Source organism: Aphelocoma coerulescens, chromosome 1 (assembly GCF_041296385.1).
Source record: "Aphelocoma coerulescens isolate FSJ_1873_10779 chromosome 1, UR_Acoe_1.0, whole genome shotgun sequence".
Classification (NCBI taxonomy): domain Eukaryota; kingdom Metazoa; phylum Chordata; class Aves; order Passeriformes; family Corvidae; genus Aphelocoma; species Aphelocoma coerulescens.
In genome coordinates this window covers 49,302,103-49,327,581 of record NC_091013.1, presented here as the reverse complement: position 1 = coordinate 49,327,581, position 25,479 = coordinate 49,302,103, and positions in this window count along the sequence as shown.

Genomic DNA, 25,479 nt, shown 5'->3' with positions numbered 1-25,479 from the left:
AGATCTACTTTATTTGTTTAACTCTGAAAGTGATTTATTTCTTCAACAGCAATGATCCCTCAAATAGAAACATCTAATAAGAACATAAAGATAAAACCCAGGAACAGGCTCATAGACAAGAAGTTACTCATGTCAGAACTACCTCATTTTGCCCAGCCTGATAACTCTCTCTTGCTTAGCCTAAATGGGATAAAGGGAGTAGGAGTGACATCTCCTGGGAAGTGCATCCTCCAGGAGGATGAAATAATGCCAGGGACAAAGCTTAGGCAATAGCATCATGCTCTCACTATTTGGTTTCTTTCTCCTCTCCCTTTATTGCTTTTCTACAAAACACTGAACAATTTTCTGCAGAGCAGCACAGGTTTAACAATGCATCTGAAGAAGGCCAGTGGTCTCCCTTCCCATGTATGTCTCACACATACAGGGGTGTGAGGCTGGATGCCATGAAGCCAAACAGGTTAAATCATGATGTCCCAGTTTCTGACCTACTACTGTAAGAACTAATTAATTAATTAAAGGAATAAATGTATTTTTTATGAAAGACAATGACTGTGGATTTCAGTATTGCTACTGCAACGGATCAGACATGATCCAACATCTAATATGACAAGCTTAGCAAGGGACTTTAGCAGAGGAAACTCAGCTGGAGCAGTCTCAATGGCTTTATGCCTGGAGGTGCAGCCAGGCAACAGACTTTAGTCACTCAAATAAATTTTACAGCCAAACCAGAAGCATGCTTAGTGTCTCAGATACTTCTTCAGTGTCTTCAGGCTTTTGTGCATCACGCTCCACTCCTGGCACCCAAGCCTCTCACTGAATTTGTCTTCCAGTGCTGATAGTAATGCATCCAGTGGATCCCCAGCCACACTCAGCCCAGGCTCTAACAGAAAAGCTGCCAGCATTTGCTCTGCAGATGCTTTTGCTGAGTTTGCTGTAACTGGGTCCTCCAGAGTATTGTACAGCTTTTTCCAAGTGTAATAATTAGGATTCTTTGGACCAGTAGGACAAGCTGATTGCCATTAGCAGTGCCTTTTTCTCCCTATTACCACATGTGCACTAGTGTTTGTTTTTGTTATTGTAAAAGTAAAGTATGACTGCATTTTCCTCTTTTTCTTTTGATCCTAATGCTCAGTTTGCCCCTGAACTTGTGATATCCCCCCTCCATTTCACAGTATTTGATCTAGCTATCTAAAATCAGGGAACAGATAGGATCTCAGTATCCAGAGCTCCATGTTAAGAAATTAAATTCGAGAGCAAAAACTTCCCCTTTGCCTCAGTTTTACCACTTCAGCAGAAAGACAAGTGAGTTCATAGTGAAAGATGTGATTCAAGCTATAGCACATCTTAGTGTCCTTAAATCCCGTATGGTCCCTTTCTGTGTGCTTGTCCAGCCTTGTGTTGAATTTCCATCCCTTGCAAGCAAAGGTGCAATCGAAGCTGCTGTAGATCCTTAGGGTTCCTCTTGATACACAGCAGTGCTACACAGCCAGGTGTACAGCAAGGATCCTTGGGAACCAATTCTTACAACCTTTTCCAAAGACGCATCCTCACCTGAGTTTTAGATACCCCATACTTTCATGAGATCTATATTTATGCACAAATCACATAGGAACTAGAATAAAAAATTACTCTGTAATCCTCTCATCTAACTGGCAGCATGGTGTACAATTCATCACCACAGCATCCTCCTCCTGTTGCCCCATTCTGTGTTCAGAAAATGCTTGAAGGACTTTCATGTCTAGGTGATTTAATATGATATTGATTTCTGATTTTTCATAGAGTTTACTAAACTTGTTGTATTTCTTTGTCAGTGTTATGAGCAACAACAAGGGAATGTTTCACCTGCTGGTTACCATCAGTCAGAGAAAATAAGCTATTCATACTTCTTGTTAAGCATGACAAGTTTCTAATGTTTTTCAAAAGTATTATATTTCTTGTTTTGTTTCTGTTCTGTATTTCCCAGAACATCTGCCCTTCCTCCTTCCCCATCCTTTATATTATTGTATCTTCCTCATGCCTATTTTTTACAGCAAATGAGTTCTTTATAATCAGAAGAATTTGCATCAAATAAAAAAAAAATAAACTACTATTAAATTTCTATTCAAATACACCCCCTGAAATCAACAGTACAATAATCAAAAGAGGTGCAGACAAACAGATGATTTTGTTAGCTGGCCAAAAAGATATTTTTTAGTAAGTACTAAGGAAAGAACAATTAGAGATCTCTCTAGACATCTTTGAAGAGATCTAAATGAAGAGATTTCTTTCATATATTGAAAATAAAAAAACCTGATGGATATAATAAGATGCTAGTAAGTAAAAGTATGATTAACATCATATAAACTATATAAAGGATGATAAAGCCAATTACCTAATTCCCAAAGACATGGTCATCACTATATTGATACTTTTCTTATATGAATATGTCTCAAAGAGCAGAAAAATTAACACTGAAGAATTTTTGTTTCGTGGGTATTGAATTTAAGGGTGATTCCTCCAACACAGTGATGAACTCAGCAAAAGGTTTAAATACAATGTAAGAGTCAGGGCCCTTCTTCTGACTTTGCCTGGGCAGAAAATGGACTGGGGCAGCCTCAAAACACAGTTTACAGGGAATTCACCTAACCCAAACTGCTGCAGGCGTCTACACTGGAGCTTGTTGTCTGACCTCCTTTTCTGTTCCTGAAAAGGAAGAGGTGTTTCTAAGGAGAGAATGATTCATGCCATCACAGAGTAGGCCATGGAGATAGGTGAGAGAAATCACACCCTAAAGCAAGTCTTTTTCTATTAACTACAAGAGCCCACCAGGACTAAGGTGGATACAGATGTTTCTGCTGCAGACGTACAGAGCCAGTGGACCTTCATGCCCCTCTTGTTTAGGGGAGATTGACGCTGATCATTTCTTAAGGAAGCCAGCTGAAACCCTATGTGTGTTCCTTTGACTGTGTATCTCTTACTCATAGGTAACTTCTGACACCATTTCTGTGCTTCCACACTTCTTCCACATTTTCCGTTCTGACCGGTTTCCATGCTCATCCAGTGTTCTTCTTATTCTCATTTGGATATTTCTCCGACTTTTCTGAAGACATCCACTCCTCGGCTTTGCAGTGGCCAGCTTATGCTTCCACAATTCATAGGACAGAATTCATCCCACAAAATTTCACTGGTGTCTATTTTGCTCACTACTTTTAAAAAAAATCCTATTTTTCCACTTAACTGTTGATATTTTAAGTAGATGAGTAGCAACATGAGTGAAAACTGAATGGTGAAGTAGAGAGAAAATATGAGGAGACATGTAGTAATATTTTTAAACTACATAAAGATGTTGAAAGCGGTCAGGATTAATGGGCTTAAATTAATGAGATTCCAGTTAGACATCTGGGAAACATTTCTAGCAGTAATGTGGTAGATTAAGTTGCTTGGGGAGGCCACAAGAGCTCCATCAATGGAAGTTTTTAAGAACAGGTTGAGCAAACCTCTGCCGAGATTGGTGCTCTTATAACTGAACCTGCCCTGAGGAGTCTATTAAATTTGCATGAATTATGGCCACCACTCACAAGACTTATATTAATGCCACAAGAGTGTCATGAGGCAAAAGACACACAGCAGAAGGCAACAGAAGCTTATCATGAGGTGATACTACTGCACTGCTGAAGTTATGCTTTGCTTTCTTCTCCTTGCCTTCCACCTACCTTCTCTCCTTTCCCAACAAAATATGGGAGTGCAGTGCAACCCATGAGAGTGTGGGATTGGAGAGGAGGGATATGTGCTGCCCAGGAGGGTAGGGGATGAGACTCCTTGGTGTGTAACACATACTCTTCCTTGCTGACTTCTTTCTTCCCCATTGTTCACTCTGGCTGTATTTTAGTCAGGAGGATTGGGAAATTACTTGTTTCCAGATACAGATGCCAAATCCTTTATTCACTGCCAGGATGAGAACTTTTCTGTCTCTGCCCTAGGAATCCTGAGCCTAAGGTTTACAGGAAAGACTGAGTCTTTCAAAAACTTACTCTCTCTGAGCACAGATGGTACCAGAACCTTGGTACCCTTCAGTAGAATCCTTACTTCTTGTTTCCTCCTTCCCATCTGATTTTTCTTCAGGCCTTTTCTTGATTCACTTCTTCTTCCTCTCCTACTTCTTGATTGCCTCTCCACTTGCCAGTTATAGCTTTTCTTGACCCATTTTTCCTCCCTTTGAATATCTCTTCTTATATCCAAAGCCAGTTTTTTTCTAGTTTTATGTTTCCTCTTTGAGAAGTAAATTCTCTCATTCCAAATTAGCCGAGTCCAGAATAATTGAATTAAAGTAAGATCTCTGTAAATATAGAACTGTATAGGTTTACTGTTATTTATAACAATAATTAGAAAAAAAAAAAAAGATTTTTGACTGAATTAAATGCTTTTCACTGCCTGAATCATCTTCTTCCTCTGTCTACTGTGTAACTCTGGGACAAAAACTAACAGATTTTATGTTTGCTTGTGTCATTTTGAAGCTCTAAAGCTGTCTTAGTTTTTTTCTAGGAAAACTTTTTTGCAACATATTTAGTTCAACATCTGCCACATCTTATATGGAACAATTATTTTATAATCAGAACATGCATATCTAAGCCAAAATCTTAATTCTGTAAATATATTCCTTCATAGAAAATATCTAGCTCAATTGCTCTGTAAATTATTTTACAGAGTATGAAAGCACAGGTAAACAAATTCATACACATACATTTGTATAATCTTTTTAATAAATGTATCTGTAGCTTGATGACTAATTAGAAGAGACAGAAGAAAAAAATAAAGGTAAACACATATTAAGAGAAAATACTGCAAGGTGGCCATCTATCCCTGGAATTGTAAAATTGAGAGAAGGGGTAAATTAAATAGTGTGGAACCCGGGGATACTTATTAGGCCATCAGCAGGGAGCAAGATGGTGATGTCACACCTAGCAGAAGGAGGAAGACTCATGTAAAGCTGGATGAGATCCAGTTTGTGCTGTAGATTTATGCAGTTAATTTTGTCCCTTGGCTGCATTCTGATGAGCATTTCTCCTCGACATACACCACGAAAATTGCTTGATTATAGCTGTGTTAATGGTAATCAGCATGCTAATGAGCACCAGAAGGTCGTTACAGAAAAGAGAGGTTCAAAGATGTATAACCTAGAGGAGAAGATGAAGTAAATCTTCAGGGAATGCAAGTGTCTTGTTTGTAGGTCATAGATTATTTGTTTTGGTCATTGTAGAGCACAGGGAGTTTAATTTAAGGACAGAAAAAGATTAAGCTTTTTGAATTTTAGGAGCAGCATAACTTAATTAAATATATGCCTATGAAGTAGACAGCAAACAGTGCTGGATTGTTTTTGTTCTATTCTAATGTGTTCCTTGATAGAGATTATACAAGTATAGTTTATGTCTTTCATGATGTGAATCTAACATTTATTCATGCTTAATATAAAAATTGGAGTAACACTTACAGCATTTTGTATTTTGCTAATGACAGAGTAAAAGAGGAAAGGTTTTGCAGAAAGAAATTCAGAGCAAGCACGTCAAAATATAAAGTGAACATTAAAAGGTAGTGAAATCAGAGGAAAATGAAAATCTATCAATGTGTAAGAGATGCCAGTGAGATAAAAGAAACCATGCAAAATAGTAGTTATAAAATTAGTAAAAAAGTTGAATATCAGTTACATAAATATCATAGCAAGCATTTAAAATGCTAAGCTGGTAAATATCTTCCTATTTAATTCAAGTTTCCAGTTCTGTTTCAAAAGGTTAATGTGCTCCCTGTCAGAAAAGAACATGTACATGCATTTGGATCATTTTTCCAGAGAGAAAATGACACCGAATAAGGATTACATATGCTTTAGGGGAAGCACTCAGGAAGAGGGACATCTTATGGAAATACTGAAAGAATAGGTTTAGGAGGTTTAACACCTCCTAAACTCTAGGCAGGAAAGATTTAGATGGAGATATTAAAAAAAAAACAGCCATCCCCCCCCATATTAGCAAGTAGTTGAAGTTCAATGGAGAACTGCACCTCTCAGCTCCAGCAGGAAAAATAGGAACAAAGGCTTTGAAAGGACATTTGCATGTAGGTGGTTGAACAGGACACACTAAGCTTTTCCAGATTCTAGAAGCTAGAAAAGTAGAGAACATTAGGGAAGAAAACACCAACCCAAGCAAGCACTCCCACCCCACCGTTTCTTGTTTTGTTTCGGGGTGTTTTTTTGTCCCTTTATCAATGGATCTCAGAGCAAAAGAATTAATTATATGTTGAGTCACAAACCAATCCTATCCTGAGCTGTGGGGAAAAATTCACATGATTACCAGAGGAATTGGTAAGCTGTTTCGGACAACTAGAAACTGACCTCCTCAGAGAATCTGCATCGCTAACACCCAGTGCCTAAAGCTCAGATGATGCAACAAAAAGGATTTAATCCCTTCCAAGAGTCATGTGTGGTTTAAAGGCTGTAAGATAATTCAAATCCTTATTCTAAAAATTATGTCTGCCTTGAAGTCTTATGCTTATCTGTGCCGCCAGTTAAAAGCACATATCAGCCCTACTAGATTTTACCATTTCTAAGACTGACATGATTATTTAGGGCCCCTTATAGTAAACAGAGAGTAACTGGTACTTCCAGGGGGTGGACTTACCCTAATGTAGACACAGAGGACACAACAAGGTTACCAACACACGCAATCCATGCTTGAAATGCTCTACAGCACTGAGTCACCTGCACTGGTGTCTCCTTATTTTGTTAAAATAGGAGCTAAAGGAGACACCAGTCCTTTTGAAATGCTACCTGGAGGCCTTGTGGGCACCTCTGGGCATCTGATTTTCACATGGGCAACTGAATTGAGGTGCAGCTGTTCAAGACGATCTGTCTTCTAAGAGCACCTATCTCCAACTTTAAATTGTAGAAGGTGTCTTGCAATAGCTGCTTACCTCTTAGGTTGTTTAAAATAAAAGGGAAAATACTTGAAAGTGCATATTGTTTAAAAAAAAAATCCTTCTCCGAATTACTTTGGGCTCTGTTCCTGCTAGTTTTCAAAACTATGAGAAGGTTGAGCTTCCTATGTATTTTCTTAAGATACTGTGCAGTAGTCACTTTCTGTTCTTCCCCTCTGCTCAGAACAGAACAAAAATGGTGCAGTGAAAAATTGCTCCAAAAACCCATGCAATATCAACTGTGGCATTTGTAAGACCAGGTGAAACAGCAGTGCCATTGATGGCAAACTCTGCAAAGAATCAAGCGTGATGGCAAAATAATACAAGAAATTATGAGAGCAAAGCCATAGGACAGAGATCAGGTAGGGAGGGATGGATATGGCATGTGGTGTGATCCCAAGACTGTTCTTAGAGAAAGGGACAACCAAAAAACGTGAATAAATATTGAGTGGGCCAAACAAGCAGAAGGTTGCATGGAGTCAGCATGACTGATTGCAGTATTGTTGGAGAACACTCCCATCGGCTTGGGGGAAATGCCTTGTGTCGAAGGGCTTACTGAGGACAGGTGCAGGCTCAACACAGAGGTGGATTCAGGTGCATAAACTTGATCTGGTGCTGGTATTTTAGTTCCCTTAGGGTATTTGTGTCACTGCACCTCTGTAGCCGAGAGATATGGCATGACACCTGTGGCAAACCTGAGCCTGACTGAGGTGCAAGTGAGGTGGTGATACATGGCTGTGTTTCAACTATTGTACCATATCCTGTAGAATAAAGAGTAAGCTTGAGAAGATGGAAATCTGATACAGAGAACAGCTGAGGGCTAGGAGGAACTAAAACCAAACAGCATCTTATGATGTTGAACCACAAATCTAAAAAGGTGGATTAAATAAATAAGTTGCATGGGTTTCATACATACAGATTATACAGAAAAACTCAAGCATCAGCACTCCCAACACAGGTGTTTCAGTGAAGCGTTTACATTTATAAATATATTTTTAATTATTCTGAACACAGCCAAGCCTAAAAGAAAAAAAAGCCAAGGGATTGAATTATTTCTTTAAAAACTTTCTTAGATAATTTTGGTTTTTTACTCATAGTGTGTCCCCAAAGGAAAGTGTGAAGTTGAAATGTTGCAGCTTCCTTGTAAAGAGGGAATAATGACTGAGTTGTTAAGGTTTACTTTCTTTGGGAAATTGGATATGCTGGTAGGATTTGGCAATTTTCCACAGACATAGGAAAAACTAATGCTACCTTTTTACAGTTGCCTTTTGGAATATAAGCTAATCAGCTCCTGAAGTATTCCATCATACATGGAATGCCTTATTAAGGGGTCTTCCAGAAAGGAAAATATTCAAAGGCATAGAATTTGCAACAGGCTAAGTACTATTCTCTGAGTGATCATGGTGAATGCTACACGATGTAAATAGGAATCCAAAAGAAAATTAAAGTGCAAATTTTTATAGAACTCTCTAATTCATAATGGATAAGAAATTAAAAATGTTAATACAAATTTCAGAATTCCGTTTTTTTTCTCACTAGTCCCTAAAGAATAAGAGAATAACTTTGAGCTAACAACCTTATTATTGTTATTTAAACTTCAGTATAACATGATATAGCTGAGAGAAGCCGTCTACAAGAAAAATCCCAGACTTGCCGAATCTAAATTCCAGTTCCAGTCAAAACACCTGAAGGATATGCTGCATTTTAAAAGACAAAAATATTGAATCACTAAGAAGTTATGAATCTAAATAGACTGTTAAAATAGTTCCCAGAAGAAATATTTCCTTCCAGATTACACATATCAAAGCCATAATTGTTTCTTACAATAAACAAGGATAAAAGTAGAAACAGAAACCTTCAAGGCCAAGCTGCCACTGGACACTGAAAGAATATTAATATTAGGATGAAATACCTGTGTGTACAAATTCTTCATCTAGACAGCACAAGCTGAGTATTATGAGTCACTGTTTAAAGTAATTATTAGGGTATTTCATGCTTCCTACAGAAAAACCCTAACGTTACCCACTGTGATCTTCACTATATTTTGATCAATTTCTCATAAAGATTTTATGGTCATAGTTTCTTGCATTTCATGGAGAAATGAAGTCATGAAGAGAAGGAAGCAGAAGATTAACATTTCTGATGGCAAAAAAATTAGCAGAATTTTATGCTGAGGAGAAAAGCACATTGGAAGGAAATTAAATTAAATTGAATTGAACTAAATTAAAACACTCAGAATTTACCTCTTTTTAAATTAGGGCATAGGGTTCTGGACTCAATTTAGTTGTCAATACACTGACATTCGATGACATTTGAGAGACTCAGTGTTTTCCACCTTACCTCAACGTGCTGTTCCAGAGGAGTACACACCTACTGCAAAGATTATGTCACATCTGCCAGCACTGTGCAGCTGTGTGAGTTATTTTTTTGACATCCAAAATATAGATAGATAGGTTCCTATGAGATGGAAACTGCTTTTAACCTCTATATCTCAGGTTCAGTTGCTTAAACAAGGACATCTATTGTCACTTGAGGTGCCCCTATGTAACCTATCCAACCTCCCAGTTCTCTGATGGGCATTCCGTAAATCCTTGGTCAAATCTACCAGTCCTGTGTAGACAGGAAACTTCTGGCAGCAGCAGAAGGTAGGACCTTAGAAAAGGTTCAGAAAAGGACCTTTTGATGATAAGAACTCAGGAAAAAAAGTGTAAATATGTAAGTTATAACTTAGAAAAGATAAGATTATTTATTAAAAGTCAATAAAATAAGGAAAGGTAGAGAGAAAAAATGTGGTCCATATCTATTTGATCAATGTCAATGCAAGACAGAGGATGGTCAAAGGCATTAATAGGGACAGATCCCAGCATCTGACAGGAGAAGATGTACATGCAGAAACTGCCCAGAAAGTAACACTGCTCAGAAGGGGGCTGGATATCACAAATATTTGGACTTTGCACAGTAAAAATAGAAAAACACCCTCATCTTTATGTGAATTCTGCGAGTTCAGGTGCTCTCCTCCACTCGTCAAATACGAGATTGTAAACTTATTTATTAATTTTCTCCTCCATCAGACATACTGCCCATGCTCCTTCACAGGATTGTTATCTGGCAGTATATGATCAGTATAAGATCTTTTATCACATTCCTCAGGGAGGTTCATCTGGCATATTTTAAATGCTCACTTTAGATTAAGTTAATCTTTTAGTAAATTTTTGTTCTTTTCATTAGTTTTAAAGGCATCCTAAAACAATGACTCATATGTAGACCTCTTCTGAGCAAATAAATCCTTGAGGGCCCATCATGTGCTGCTGTTTTGTGGCTTAAATGTACAGGCCAGCAAGCTGGGGACAATTCTACAACTAGCAGTAATGAGCAAGGGATCTTATGTTAGAAGGAGCTTAATCTGCATCTGGCACACAGCCACTCTCACATTTCTTCCTTTATTGGCTGTTCTTACAGGCATCAAATATAGGCATAGGGGTGCATTTAGCCTCCAGGAGTGTAGAACTGACTGTAGTAGGTTGTTTGTATTTGGTATAATGTTTAGAAGTAATATGTTTGCATCATTATATACCACTATCTATTGCTGTGTTATTAAATGTAGTAAATGCCATATAAATGTGGTGTATTGCCTAGTAATAACATTCTTATTGACCAAATATCTAACTTCAGCAGAAATGTTGGTCTGTGCTGCAGGTTATGTAGGGAAACACTTGTTTGCCAGCTCTTATGCATCAGTCAGTTTCCATACAAGTTTAAGTCTTTTGTTAGCAAGCCTCAAGTGTTGCATATACAATGTTACTGTATCCCATTTCCAAGTTTCCTGGAAACTTAGCAGCAAATACATTCTCTGGTGGGATTTATGTGTGGCATGGGAAAACCTGCCCTTTCTTCCAATAAATATGATCTTTTTCTTTCCTTTTGTACACTTCTTTTACACATTGTGGAAGTATGAACTTAAAGAAGAAAAGAAAATTTGACCCAACTTCTGAAATTTTAACCTCCATTTGCTACTTGTTTTCCATGTTTCACTGACAATAATTCACTTCATCAGTGAATCCCAATTCAAAAAATCATGTATGAAAAAAAAGCATACAAGTCCTTTCCTACTTCAGGTGAATACCTAACCTAAGAATTGAGAAGTCAGTATGAATCATGGATCAGAACTGGAATATAAACTTTCACCGTCTAGCAAGTGGTGCCAGGTTTTCTCTTCTGTTTTGGTTGCAGACTTTCACTCTAAAAATACAATTTACCCATTTTTTTTGATCAAACCTCCCCAAGAATTCCAGGGACATCACAGACTATTTCTACACAACTACAAAAAGCATAAGGTTCTAGTTTACTGAAATCCAAGAAAACAAAGTATAACCAGGAGCACTTTTCTGCTTTCTTATTCTTTCATTGTGTGCAATGCCCTTAGGTTTTTTATCACTATATATGTAGATGTGGAAAGAAATTCAGCTACTTTTCACAGGTTCAGAGACCAGTTAAATTAAAATGGTTAAAGGTAATTTGTTGATCTTTTTTACATAGTGTTTATATACTCGAAGCATCACCTCAGATCAGCTATTTTAACATAATGTAATTCTGCAAAATATTGGTTTAGTCGCAAAAAATTCTATAGAAGGAAGCATATTGGATAAAGTATTGCTCATGGTGTAATTTTAATTCTGAAATACCTTGCTAAGAGGGCTTATTTAAATAGGTTCTCTCTGAGATGAATATTTAGAAAAAATTCCTACAGGATGATTTATAGAAAAATTATATGAACAGAATGAAGGACAGAAGAATTTTATTAGAAAAGAGACTCATTTCCACAAAATATAAATTATACCTTTTAGAAACTATATTGAATTTTATTAATATTCTGCAGACAGCCTGCAGTGTTAATCTCCACCCCTACCTATAAGATTTTCATTATGAGGTACAAGGTGTATTTACCCTTTAACCAAATAATTTTTGAGTACTTCAATACAGCCTTCACTGCAGTTTACATATCTTACAAAATATTTCTCTTTTGGAGGCACAGCTTATTTTATGGCATTATTCTACATAAAATCTTTGGTGTAACATCTACATGTATGTGAATATATATATATGCTGTTGCACATATGCATATGCATCTATGTAAATATATGGTTTATACATATTGGTATTCAATTTACACAAATCTCATATTTCCACCACAGGTATAAACTTCAGTGTTTGTACATTGCACATAGGATCTTTAGCATTTGTATAAAGACTTTCTGACCTCAGTTATCTAACCAAGCTGCCTGACACTGAATTCCTATCTATCTATTTGGGACTCAATATATAGAGAAACATTCTAACAAATCACTAAGTAGAGAGATTTGGATAATCAGTAATTTGTTTACAATTATTTACTCTTACTACTTTTTTTTCCCCCCACAGAACTCCTCCTTCCTTTGAAAGTCAAGAAATAATTTATAATTGAGATTTTTGGTAAATGAGGCTAATCTCTGCATCAATCATTCAAAAAATATAAAGATGTGTCGTTTGCAAGGAAAAAAAAAGGGATAGGGAGTTCCAATTCTGTGTTTTCGGATATTTCTTAGAAACAGCCGTAACCATGTGAATGTAGAAGACAGTGCCAACTCCATAAAAGCCAGAATCTTTACATTTTTGTACAGGCAATATATCTTCTAAAAACTAAATACTTAGAACTCATCTTACTCACAAATGTCTCAATTGGAACTAATTTTTCAAAACTCCAGAACAAAACAAAACTAAACAAAATAAAAATAATGGTGTGTGAAAATAGAATCAAATACAAAATATATCAGAAATTATTTTATTTTGTCTACATAATAAATTTAACTGTGGCTAATAAAATCTTTCTCTAGAAAATGTAGCATAAATATAAAATTACTAGCTATATCTCCTCAATGACATGCATAAATTATTTTCCTGCCCTCTTCAACATATACATTTCATTGTAACATACATAATCAGCTGATTATATCAACATGTATACATTGATGTTCTGTACATTATAACTGGCTTCTAGCTCTCTAGAACTGCTTTATCCTATTATGTTGAAGGGATTTGTTCAGTTTTGTATGCTGTTAACCATAAATGTATGACTAACAGTATTAATCCTGAAAAGAGAATCCTTGCAATAAACCATGAATCATTTAATAGCCCTGTTTGTTGTACAGTGGGGATCTGATTCTGGCCTCAGTGCCAAGCTTGAGTAAATCAGATTTGCTCAAGGGAGTTCTGCAGACAACAGAGCGTTACAGAATTGTCCTCTCCTGGACCACGACCTCCTTGGAGGTCTCAATTAGTCCTTAGAACAAAAGATATTTACGTGGTTGTTGACCTACATGCTTCATGTGGTTTGTTTTGATGTTCATCCTCTCAAAACAGCCAGCAATGTCAAACACAGTGTGAGGGATTTTATGCCAGTCCCTCTGGAAGTTAGCTCTACAATACATAAAAGCACAATTTCCCCCTTCCCCTGTATTGCAGTCCCATGGCCACTGAGACTGCTCACAGCTAGGGAGGTGGATGCAGTGTTTTTCTGCAGTAAAATCAACCAGATAATATTGTTCTCATATCTTCTTGCTGTCCTTGAGATCTCAGTCCAACAGTTCCTGCAACAAATATTGCAGTTGAAACAAACGGTTGCTGTAAGTCCCTTCCAGGCTAATTGTTCTATTCTACAGTATCCTATACTCTCACTCTTGACTCTGAGACTTAGCTTTTCCAACTTTTAATCCCTGAGCTGGGCTCCAACTGTGATTGTAATCAGGGACTGTTGACCCTAAAATGAGAAAGTTACTTCATGTTTCTTGCAAAGACTCATTTGTTTTCAGCCAAAAATTTGCCAGTGTTTCACTGTTCACTCACTGTTTAGCCTAACATTGATAAAGAGTGAAAGGATTTAGACGGAGCCCAGAGCTATGCTGGTTTTTTGCTGGTTGGTTGTTTTTATCTGCTGAAGGCTTTAAGAGTTTCTAAAAGCATAGCTAGAAAAGTTACATTTTTTTGGCAATGTTAATGAGCTTTTGGCTGTCTTTGTGAGCATCTATTCCCATCCGGGCATTTTATAAACTTTTGGAAAGCTGCAGTAAAAATTCCCAGCTCAGACCCCCGCCGAGTTTGTTTGAGGACCTCCTACCAGTGCAGCAAGATCTACTAACATACACCAAACAAAGGAAGCAGAAGTTATAAAGAGATGCTTTGCAAATTTACCCAAGAGCTGGATGACTGAAGATCAAGCTGTTCAGGCAAAACACCTAGAACACTTACAGGAAACCGAAGTGTCAAAACAAAGTGTGATATGTAACCAGGCTGGCTGAGAGCTGGAGGCAGGGAAAGCTGATAAACAAGGGAGAATGAGCAGAACAAATGGAGTGCAGAAGTGCATCTGAGAAGAAACCAACACTCCCAAACTTGACCAGACAAAGTGTCTGTGGTGACCACTTAGCCTGCAGTACAAAGAACAGAAAGAAGTGTCTGGTAAGACAGCCCCTAGGATCAGAGACTTCTCCCTAGGTTAGGGTGAGAAAAGAAGCTTCCCTCAGGATGCTTCGTGTTGCTATGTTAATGTACCCCAGTTCTGCACTCCTGGTTGGCCCGTGGCCCCTCCTCTCCTTTGTTACCTTATTTGTCCCATGCCCTAGAAAGTTCTCCACTCCAGGTTCCCCCCATTGGCCCTTGACCCTTGATGCTCCCCCAGAGCTTCCCCACTGGTTTCCATACCCTAGTCCCGCCTGTGTACTGCCCCCATGCCCTCAGATCATTGGTCCCTGATGCCCTCTCCACTCCCGTACTTAAACCTGGACCCTCCATTGTCTTTTGTCTTCATTACTGCATCCCTTGTGCAGTTGCAATAAACCTCCATCCGTGGAACTCTACACGGAGACCCTTCCCAGCTCTTTGCTGTCGACTCATATTACTGGAGTGTGCATGTACACACGTGTGAGCGTGTGCTGGTCCTGCCGAGCGGCTTCGCTGAGGAGACGCTTTTGGAAGGTCGCAGCATCACACTCCAGCACTGCAAAGCTGTGTGCAGAAAGTGACAGGTGTCAGGGAAAAGAAACTGAGGAAAGGGAGAACAGGATGCCAAAGTTTGGATGAAAATGTGAAGAAGGCATTAAAGGTTTTGGAGTAAGGAAAGAAACATGATTTGGATAATATCTGATTATTCACAGATACAGTCAAATACCACTATGTTTATAAAATATAGCATGGTAAAAGGCTAAATGTTTAAAACACCAGATCCTAGACATCTCAGATTACTGGACAATTCAATCAAGTCTCCCTTGGTAAAACATCTCTCAATTCTGATAAATATTGCAAATACAAATCTAAAAATTTTTGAAGTGTGCCATCATGTATCAATAAGCAACATAAGAAAGCCCACAAGAAAATTTGGAATTCTATCTTCTGAGCAATGGGTGTGGCATAAGGAGAAGGAAGAGTACCAATGAGATGTTCATTAATGTAGCACTGTTGCACTATGCACAGAAGGAATCTAGGCTTCTTGGAAAATACAGTAAATGATCACATCCTCAAGCTTGACTTTAAAAATGTGCACAAGTGAATTAAATGACATTGTGTAAGCCAATAGATCTCAGGTGTTTGCTAACTCTATCAAGTTTTATTTTGTGATGTTCATAGTAAGGAAGATTTTCCACATAACTGCATTTTATTTCTACCTGTAGTAACCTGACAGAACCCTGTTTGTGACTTCTAAATCCCAGCATACCAGACAAGGTATTTGGAAGATAGAGATTTTGCCCTCCCTGACAAATTTATTTCGTGCTTAGCACAGAAAAAAAAAGGCTTCATATACAAAAGGAAAACACATAACTTACCTTTCATAAATTAAAAGCATGGACTTGGCTCTGCATCACATTTAGATCTGCATGTACCAAAGAAGTGTTACAAGCCAAAAAGGAGATGAAGAATGAGACAAAAAGTAAAATTGAAAAAATAGAACACAAATACTGGATCATGAAAGAAAGCAATAGAATTGTTTTGGAAATTTGAATATTCAAGATAGACAAGCCCCCAGGCAGAGCTGACTTGCATAATGGAACCTTACTGAATTTGGCAGATACAGAAAACAAGCGTGACAGTCCTACACCTAAGAGTTTTGCCAGACTGAATCATTCTTCAGCAGTCACTTTGGTATACTGAATGAGGCACAAACAAGTGTTCCTCCAGCCTCCAGTGAGCATGTTTCTCTTATTAGAGCATTTCTGTCTCTCAGGCATGGAAATGAATGTTACTGATTTTGGCAAGTGAGGATCCTCCGTGGGATTCTTTCCAGACCTCTCAAAAGTACATGTTGGCATTATTGGAAGATCAAAGGAAGACAAGATTTATCTTGTCAAAGACAGTCATTTAGTGCAATCTAATTTGAAGAATTTCTTTACTTTAGAACTGACAGTTTTTCATCATGTCATGAATATTTTTATTCTGTGATTGAAAACATTTGAGTACATCTTCTTCATTAGTCGTGTCCATGTGGTCATGAAATGACTTATGAGTTTCCTCCTTCTTTTATGATTGTATTTAATAGCATTTTTTATTTAGCTACTTTTTGCAAGGTAATTTAAGACCTCGGCGATGATTTTACTCTATTCATTTCTTAAATAAAGGGAGTTATGAGCTCAAAAGTGGATTGTAATTTTAAATCATATGGTCTGTAGCTTGTTAGATTAAAACAGTGATAAAGATAGGCCAATTAGACAGATACTTGTCCTTCAGTTAACTGGTCTAAAAGTCTCATGATATTGTCAAAGTTCTCAGAAATTTTGTGACACTGCATCTAAGAAAGAAAAATCTATAGCACGCATTAATATTAATTATTGAGCAAACTTTCTAAAGGCTTGGCATGTCCCATACTGATAGTAGATTCTTTATCTAGGAATAAACTACAGGGCAGAGATCAGGAGGGCTCTTCTGCAGAAGTAAGCTGATCCTCTCACTAAATATATTTTCCCTTCAGCTATGTAATTTTCACATGTATTTGAAAACTAAATCCCTTGATGAAGTACTTCAGAATAGCCTTAGTGTACCTATGTGTTGATTATCATTACAGCATTAAGGGAATCATGACACTGTCAAGGCCTAACCTGACAAATATCTTGGAAATTTCATTGTGGTTTCACTAACTTAAGAGCACTTTATATGACACATGGTTCTGCTATCTAGGTTATGAACATTTCAAGCCTATTTATAATACATAGTTTATGGCTCTTACTGCCCAATTAACGGCAGTGGTTTGGGTTTTTTTAATTCTAATGAGTTTTGACATGTTTATTTCATTCTTATGCCCAAGTTCCAGGTACTCTTTTACACACAACAGATACAATCAAAACTTTCAGTAAACCTCTACCAAACTTCTGTTTGTATATATCATTGCAAAATGCCACAGTATAAATAACAAATATCCCAATAAAATCAGCAAGTCTATTTTTCCTACTTCTCCCTGGTTTTTCTCACATTTAACAAACAACTGGAGCTGTCAAATGCTAATCCTGACATTTTACTTTTCCCTTTTCACCCTGGTGTATTTTAAAGCTCAATAGCGATGTTCTGAACTCTGGCCCCAGGGCACCATCCACTCCTACATGCAGAAAGCCCAAAGCATTAAGTTCTGGCAAGGACTCTGTGCTAAGCTGTTTATAAGGTGGGATAAAAGCAACAGAACAGATTTTGTGCCTACTAGGGAGATCTGACCAGTTGTTTTTCTTTTGTACTACATGAGTGCATGAATGGCATAATGAAGCATTTTTTGAAAGCAGCAATTTAAAGATGTTTAGAGAAGATGTTGGGTTTTGTTTTGTTTTTACAGACAAAACACAAAGCCTGCAGTGTTCTCTGACACTGTGTATCATGTAAGCCATGAGCTAGAAAGAAAGCATTCAACACTGACATCTCTTGGAAACATTTCATTTTAATGGCAATGGTTTAAAAAAACCAAACCAAAATAGAATATTGAAAACATTTGAAAATGTTGTAAGTCCTTATTTTCATTGTTTATGGCACCTGAAATTCAGGTTAAACTCTTTTCAGAGCTCAAATACATACCAAGAAACACTTAGGGCTTGGTTTGATTGTGTAAATACAGAAACTTTTTGTCACTTTACAGAAACTCTTTGCCAATTTACACAGCTTGAGGTATGAAACCTTAAGTCCCTTGCAGTGAGATAGTAAACGTGATACAGAACTTATGGCAGACCCTGGAACTTGCCAAGCGTAATCTGGAGACCAAATAGAATATCCTGGGTCACAGCCAGTGGAATCCAGCTTGAAGTATCTTTATTTAGATGCCTGTGTTGAAGCAGCTGAAGTAGGTCTGAGGGGAAAGATTCAGGCTGAAATTAAGAGCTCTGCATTTAGGAGTCTGTGTAGGTGAATGTAGGTGAGCCAAGCACAGAGATCTAATCTGTGCAGCTGATAAAGTCTGGAGAGGGACTTTGCAAAGCAGGTATGGATTGCATGGCCTTCAGCTGCTGGTCCAGGAAGTTACCAGCCCACCACGAACCTGCTAGGTAGTTGCTCCATCTGTAAACTTTTCTGTTCAGGCAACTGAATCCAGCACTGGATGTCCTTTGGCTGTGATGGGAGTCACCACTTAACTCTCAGGCAGACATCTTCATGTAGACACCAAAACTCAGTAAAAAAGTACAGCTGTATCCCAGGTCTTGTGGCAAAACTGATTTACATCAACCATGGGATAGTACAATTTGTATAATTCAGGAGACAGGATGCCTAGCTGGTCTGAATTGATGCTGTTCCCATCACAGAAATCAGTGCTCAGAGCTCACACAGGGGCTGGTAGTTACTACTGCTCCCAGTCTGCAGAGGAGAGAAGAGTGAGTGCTTGCTCTACTTCAAAAAAATTATCTATGACAAAGTTTTGGGATCAAACCCATCTTTTCCCCCTTTCCCATTATTATCTTGTGCACAAAATTTAAAAAAAAAAAAAAGAAGAAGAAGAAAAAAGAAAAAGAAAAGGAAAAGAAAAAGAAAAAGAAAAAGAAAAAGAAAAAGAAAAAGAAAAAGAAAAAGAAAAAGAAAAAGAAAAAGAAAAAGAAAAAGAAAAAGAAAAAGAAGAATAGAATCATAGAATATCCTGAACTGGGAGAGATCCCATAAGGAATCATCAAAGTCCAACTTCTGGCCCTGTACAGGACAATCTATTTAAAATAATGTAGCACTGAAAATACATCTTATGCAAATAAATAAAATTATTTCAATATACATAAACCACAAAACTCAGCTAGATTTAACCTTCTTTTTAGATGCAAACAGCTGAGGAGAAGGGACTTGCTGAAGAAGAGCTTATGTCTGGAGAAGTCTCCTCAAGCAAGTATAAAGTCTTCAAATAAGGTACATAAATTTCATTTTGTACAGCTTCTACCCACTATTGTTTTTCAGTCAGTTTTGTTTCTTCATGAATGTTGTTTTTTTCTATCTCTATGAAACATTTTAGGATTACAAATTCAGGAAAAGCTATTTGACATAGTGGTGATAATGTGGATAAGCTCTGGAAGAGAAGTGGGGGACTTCAGCATAGGAGAGGTTAGGATTCCCTGACTGGGAAGTAATATGGCTCATGAATCAAGGAATGTTGTTGCTCTTACGATACGAGGGCAACCCCAATGACAGCTGGACCTTGGAGTAAGGTGAAAGAATTGGCATTACCACCAGTCACTTCCCACCAGGACCTCACTTCAAGGAGTAGGGGTCCCCCCCAGCCATGGCTGGCATTCTTAGCTCCCTTCTCATCCACTTTTCCTTTGATGAAATTAGGGTGATGATATTTTTGTGGAAATGTTATGCTTCTGTTTAAAAAGTATTTGCTAAACTTTGATGAACCCCAAAGTTAATACAAAGTAGACTGCCCATCCATCTGCCCTAGTTACTCTGTGTTACACCTCTTCCAGTTTGAACTTACTCTTTCAGAAAATGAACAATGAAAGCATCCCAGGCTACTACAGACAAAATTTTGCTTACCTGTTGTTCAAAGGCATTGATGCCCTTCTATCTGTATTGAGGAACACGACAACAGACATACTTAAGGACTGCACTTTCTTTTTCGTGGCCACATCACCTTTGCAGCTCATAGTTCCCTCAGATAAAATTAATCTCACACAGATATATCTAAGTAGGCAACACAGGGTTCCTTTATGGCCAATTTACAGAAACAGGCACTAAGGGATCACTAATCTTACCAAATTTCTATTTCAGGGTGAAATGGACTATGCCATAAAAGTGCCACCTATTTCTCTCAGCTGATTGTAATGGCATACATCTGTCTTTAGTCAAATGAGTTTCTTTTCTTGCAATCAGTGATTAGGTCTTTCCTATCTCTGTCATACCTAGTGAATAAGCTCTAGGAAAAATTCTCCTTATACATCATAAGTCTGTGTGATTAAATTTAATTTGATTTTTTTTTCCTTCAGTTCTCAATGTCACCTCATTCTCTCTTTATGATATCCCAACTAAACTCTTTGAACTAAATCTTTCCTGTATATGCCTGTTCATTTTTAGGTTTGTTTGTGGGTAACGACTACCAATAAAGGTAGAAGTCAGTATTCCCCATCAGAAATTTAAGCTGAAGTCCTGCCTCATTTCCAACATATCTGTGGACTGACCTTTGAAAATTAAAAGCTGTATTCAAGTCAAATGCCTAAACAAATTTGAACATCCTCAGCTGAAGCCTTTATATCCAGGAAAACAATTCTGACACTGACTGAAAATTCTCTTTCAAATGCATAACTTTTAAACAAAATTACTTTTTGCACCTTTTTTTCAGAAAATTATGTTTTGGATCACTTTTTCCCCACATGTTCTTTGGTGTACTACTTCAGTTTTCAAAAATACAAATGTGCTGTGCATCATTGATTGCACAATCATCCACCATAGCCCTAAAAAATGAAAAAAAAGAAATATAACACGCCCAAAGAATAATTCTTATCCTTGTGAGAGTTGTTTTTATCTTGGCAGTGATCTTAGAAATAAATGTTGCACTTATTAAAAATGATATTTCAGGACTCTGGAGAACAATAATATTTTAGGAAATTTAAACTTTTATGCAGAAGAAAAGTCTGCTGAAAAATCATCCATATAGGAATAAAAGTAAATAAATAAAGTCAACTGGAAAAGCCAGTTTTGCGCAAAATCTTTTTTCTTCCTATATATAAAATAGTTTAAATCCTAACCTTTGGAACATTATATTTAGGAATCTTTGGGAATTATATTTGTAGGTTGTATCCTTACACATCCAGTGACAATAGACTGAGAAATTGTTTATGTCAGGTTTAATGAAGGGTCCCTTAGTCAGTAAAACACCTAAATTGGTATTCACCTACCTTTAAACAAGAGATTATTTCAAAAATCTTGAATAAATGTATTTATTTTTTGCTGTATCAGGAGCAGCATGCTCAGTATTTTGCAAAACTGACCTCTGAATTGATTGTAAAATCTTTCTGTGACATTTTCTTTTTTTTCTTGAATTTATTTTACAAATAAAATCCAGGATCAATATTGTTTAACCCAGGTTAACCTAGACAACACCCAAAAATCATAGAAAGAAGTTACATAGTTAATGTGTAGCAAACCTTTTCATTATTTACTGAAAGAAAAAGTAGATGAAGTTGTAACACCTGTTATCATATTATATTAATTGTGTTTTATGTCTGAAAATTATAAAGGTTATCCATAAACTAGAATGCATTTTGGAACCAAAATTTAAACTTGCTGCTTTTTTTTTTTTTAAATGCTAGAAGTACTCTATTGAAAAAATGGGCAAATATCTCAAAAATAAAAAGTCTAAATATAGCTGCTGTCTAAGTCCAAAGGCACAGACTGAGATCAGCCATTTCAACTGGTCTGCATCACATTCCTCAGTTCCACTGATTTATCCTTCCACTGGCCCTTCTAGGAAAGTACCTTTTTTTTCCTTTTGCCCCCTGTCTTCTATATTTCATTTCATGTGTCTATTGAGGCTATGAAAGATAAAGCTATCTGCTTTCTCCTGTAGTAAAGAACTATATGGAATCAGTTCACCTGTCTGTCACTCCTCATTAAATTCTTACCCTCTTCATTCACATTCTGATCTTTGCAAATGAACATTTGCTTAATAAATGTTCCCAAGACTAACAGTGCAGAGTGAAAATCCCACACAGCAGTAAATTATTAACTCAGTCACAGGGGGAGTGCCATATATGACTTTTCAGAATGAGTTATTATGTGGATCATCATGTAATTATGAATTTTTCAAGCCATGATAGAGGAAAATTGAATATTTAATATTTTATGGACATATTCTGCACTGAGGACATCTTTCAAAATTTTATGATAATTTTTGGAGTGAGCAAAGAGCAGAACAAAAGTTACAAAATAATTACAAAGTGGAATATTTAATCACCATGGACATTGTTGGCGATTTTTCAAATTGCATAATATAATCAAGGTCATGAACTTTTAATCACGATGTATTCAAATGGAAAAAATATATGCATTAAATTTGATCTACAAGTATGTTTTGATTGTTTAAGAAATGAGAATATGAGGCTTCATGCTTTATTGTACGGTAGGTAGAACGATGTAAATATTCATGACTATTCAAATGCTCCTGAACATTCATGGCTTGCCCCTACATGGGGCATTTAGAAATACAGAAACATGAACATAAACCTGTGCTGCTTGCTCCAGGAATGCTTGGAGAGAGCAGGGAGCATGAGGAAGAGCAGCGCAGGTGCCTCAGCACAGTCACTCTGTACAGTTTTAAACATCCTGGGGTATTCACAGCATCCACATGAGCCTGACAGAGACAACACAAGATCTGTGGGAGACCAGAGCCCTGCTGAAGCTGCAGCTCGATGCCAGGCAGGATGTCCTAAGGCATCTAAATGGTATTAGGCACCTATGTTTAGGCTTTTGAATCATTCCCTAGGAAGCTGAAACCAAGTGTGTTTTAAGTGGCACTAAATACCCACATATATGAAACAGACTTGAGCTGTGAATTGGGAGAGCAAGAATCATTAAGGAGAGGAAAATATTTACTTTGTGTACTGATAAATAAGAATCTGAGCAGAAAAGACATGTTTCTAAGGCAGTGTTTCCACAGGAATGTTAAAAGATTATTAAGCGCTTGATAGTAAGCCAAATCAGATGCTGTTTGATAACCATTCAACTTAGTGCAAATCTACCACAAAAAAAACCCCAAATAAATAGTGCTCTTTTCCTTAACAGTCTTTTACCTTGCCAGAAAACCTGATGAAAACCAAGGCAAGGGAAGTTTAAAGGACTTTGGAACCATAGAGTAAAACAAAGTATATACAGTAAGTACACATTAGTCTGGAACTCTGATGTCACGCATGTATACAAATTATTAATTTTATTTAATTTATTTGTTTAAATAATTTACTTCACGTCCATTACTGAAAAGTATCTTTATGCCACATATAAAATAATTCACAGTTAAAATATAACTTGTGTCCACTATTCCAGATGCCAGGGCATCAGCCTGACTTTGTTTGTCCAGAGGGGTAAATGATGGAAATTAAAAGGTTTGGACCAGAACGACCCTGCACTGGCAGTGTGCTCAAGTCTTAGTCACGAAAGGCATACTAAAAAACACATCAGAGAAGGGGACCAGTAGGCATCGTCCAGATGCAGGGAGGGTCCAAACCACCCAATACTGAGAAGAAATATTTTGCTTCCTTTTACAGAGAAATGCCACACTGCCTTGACTCATGACTGCCTGCTTCAAGACAAAACTGCTTCATGTTCTTGCAAAGTAACTGGGTGAAGGCAGGTCCTGCAATGTGATGGTCTGAGAAGAGCTACTCAAATAATTTAGTGTAATGTATTTTAATTTAATAAGATTGTATATATGTCTTTTGGGTTGTATATGGACCTGTATATACATTTATATACATTGTAAAATATAATTTTCAATATGAGATACTTCTGAACTGCTACCTGGCCGTTGTTGTGTTCCTTACTCCAAGGACATCTCTCAATGCCCTTCAGAATGAGACACTTATAAAATTTGAATCATCTTTTGATTTTGGAAACAAAATTAAATGTGGGTGTGTCTAGGTGAAAAATAAAACATTTTTCTGTTAAGGTACAAATAAATCTAGACTTTATAAAATGCTAGGACCCAAGTCCTGAATGTCAAGTGCATGATTACATGATTACATACAATAAGAAGAATTTCTTCTTTTGCTTGCAGGAACACCACTGATAAATGATCTGGCTCAAATCCTAGGATGATGGCAATAACAAATAACAATTTCACTCCAGGTAATTATAGTTTTTCTGCCTGTGGTTACATTGGCAGTATCAAATATGGGTGATCCCTTTTGTAGTTTCCAGTTTCAATTACATGTTTGGGTTACTACATAAAGTAATTGCTCTCTCCAAAAACAACAGACTATCAGAGACAAGTTAAATGTAGGAAGGAGTTGGGAAGGGATGACATGTAGAAATGTGATTTCTATTAACATTTTTAAATAGTGTATGTTTGCTTAATGTTTACCAAAGAAGCTTTTTCATATCTTTGCTCACAAAATAAAGTAACCATGTTATTTATCTACTAGCCAGTGCAGGATTTTTGTGCCTGTTCCAGTGATACTACTTAGACATTTCTATCTTCATGTTGATCTACAAAATAAGTGTCTTGGCATCCATCTCTGCAATTTCTTTGCAGAAGTTCAAGTTTTCTCACTGTCAGTAATCTCTGGCCCTGACAGTCCTGGTGTGGACATTTGGTAGGTTGCATTGACACCCTGCCCCACGCATGAATGTCACAGAACCATCTCTGTCACTTCAGTAGCACTTCAGGGACTTTTATATGTTACTGAGCATTTCTAACTATAACAGCAGAACAGCAATCACAGACAAATGCCCAGGTGGATTTCCTTGCTTGCTTAGGCATTTCCCTTCATGATTTTATATAGCAAACCATGATGTACTTTTCAGGATGCCTCTGGTGATAAATCTTCTGCAGTCTGTTCAGGAATGTAGATTCCATGAACCTACAAGTGTGCAGTGGCTCCTATTGAGATCAAAGCAAAAACATTTACTGGAGATGTAAAACACCAGCACTAGGTCCCAAGCCAGTCTCAGATCACCAAAGAGAATGGTTTATACTAAATTAAACAGTGTTGTAGAATACCGCATAAAATACTATAGAAAACAGATAACCTGAGTAAGTGGGATCTGACTGGGAGTCATGTACTAACAAAGAAAAACAGACGTCCTAATTTTGCAAATGCACAAAACCCAAAAGCATTATTTTTAGTGTTAAAACCCACTGTTCCCAATCGTAGTGTATGGAACAAAGTTCTGAGTGACAAGGGACATCCACAATACTCCCCACTACATCAGTGTTTTCTATGAATAGTAAACAAAAGGCATATTTAGCACTTCCATAGCACTTTATATGCTCAAAGGACTTCACTAACCATTACTGGCATATCTAGATGCTTCTTATATGCAAATGAATGCAAATATGAGAGTAGGCATTAG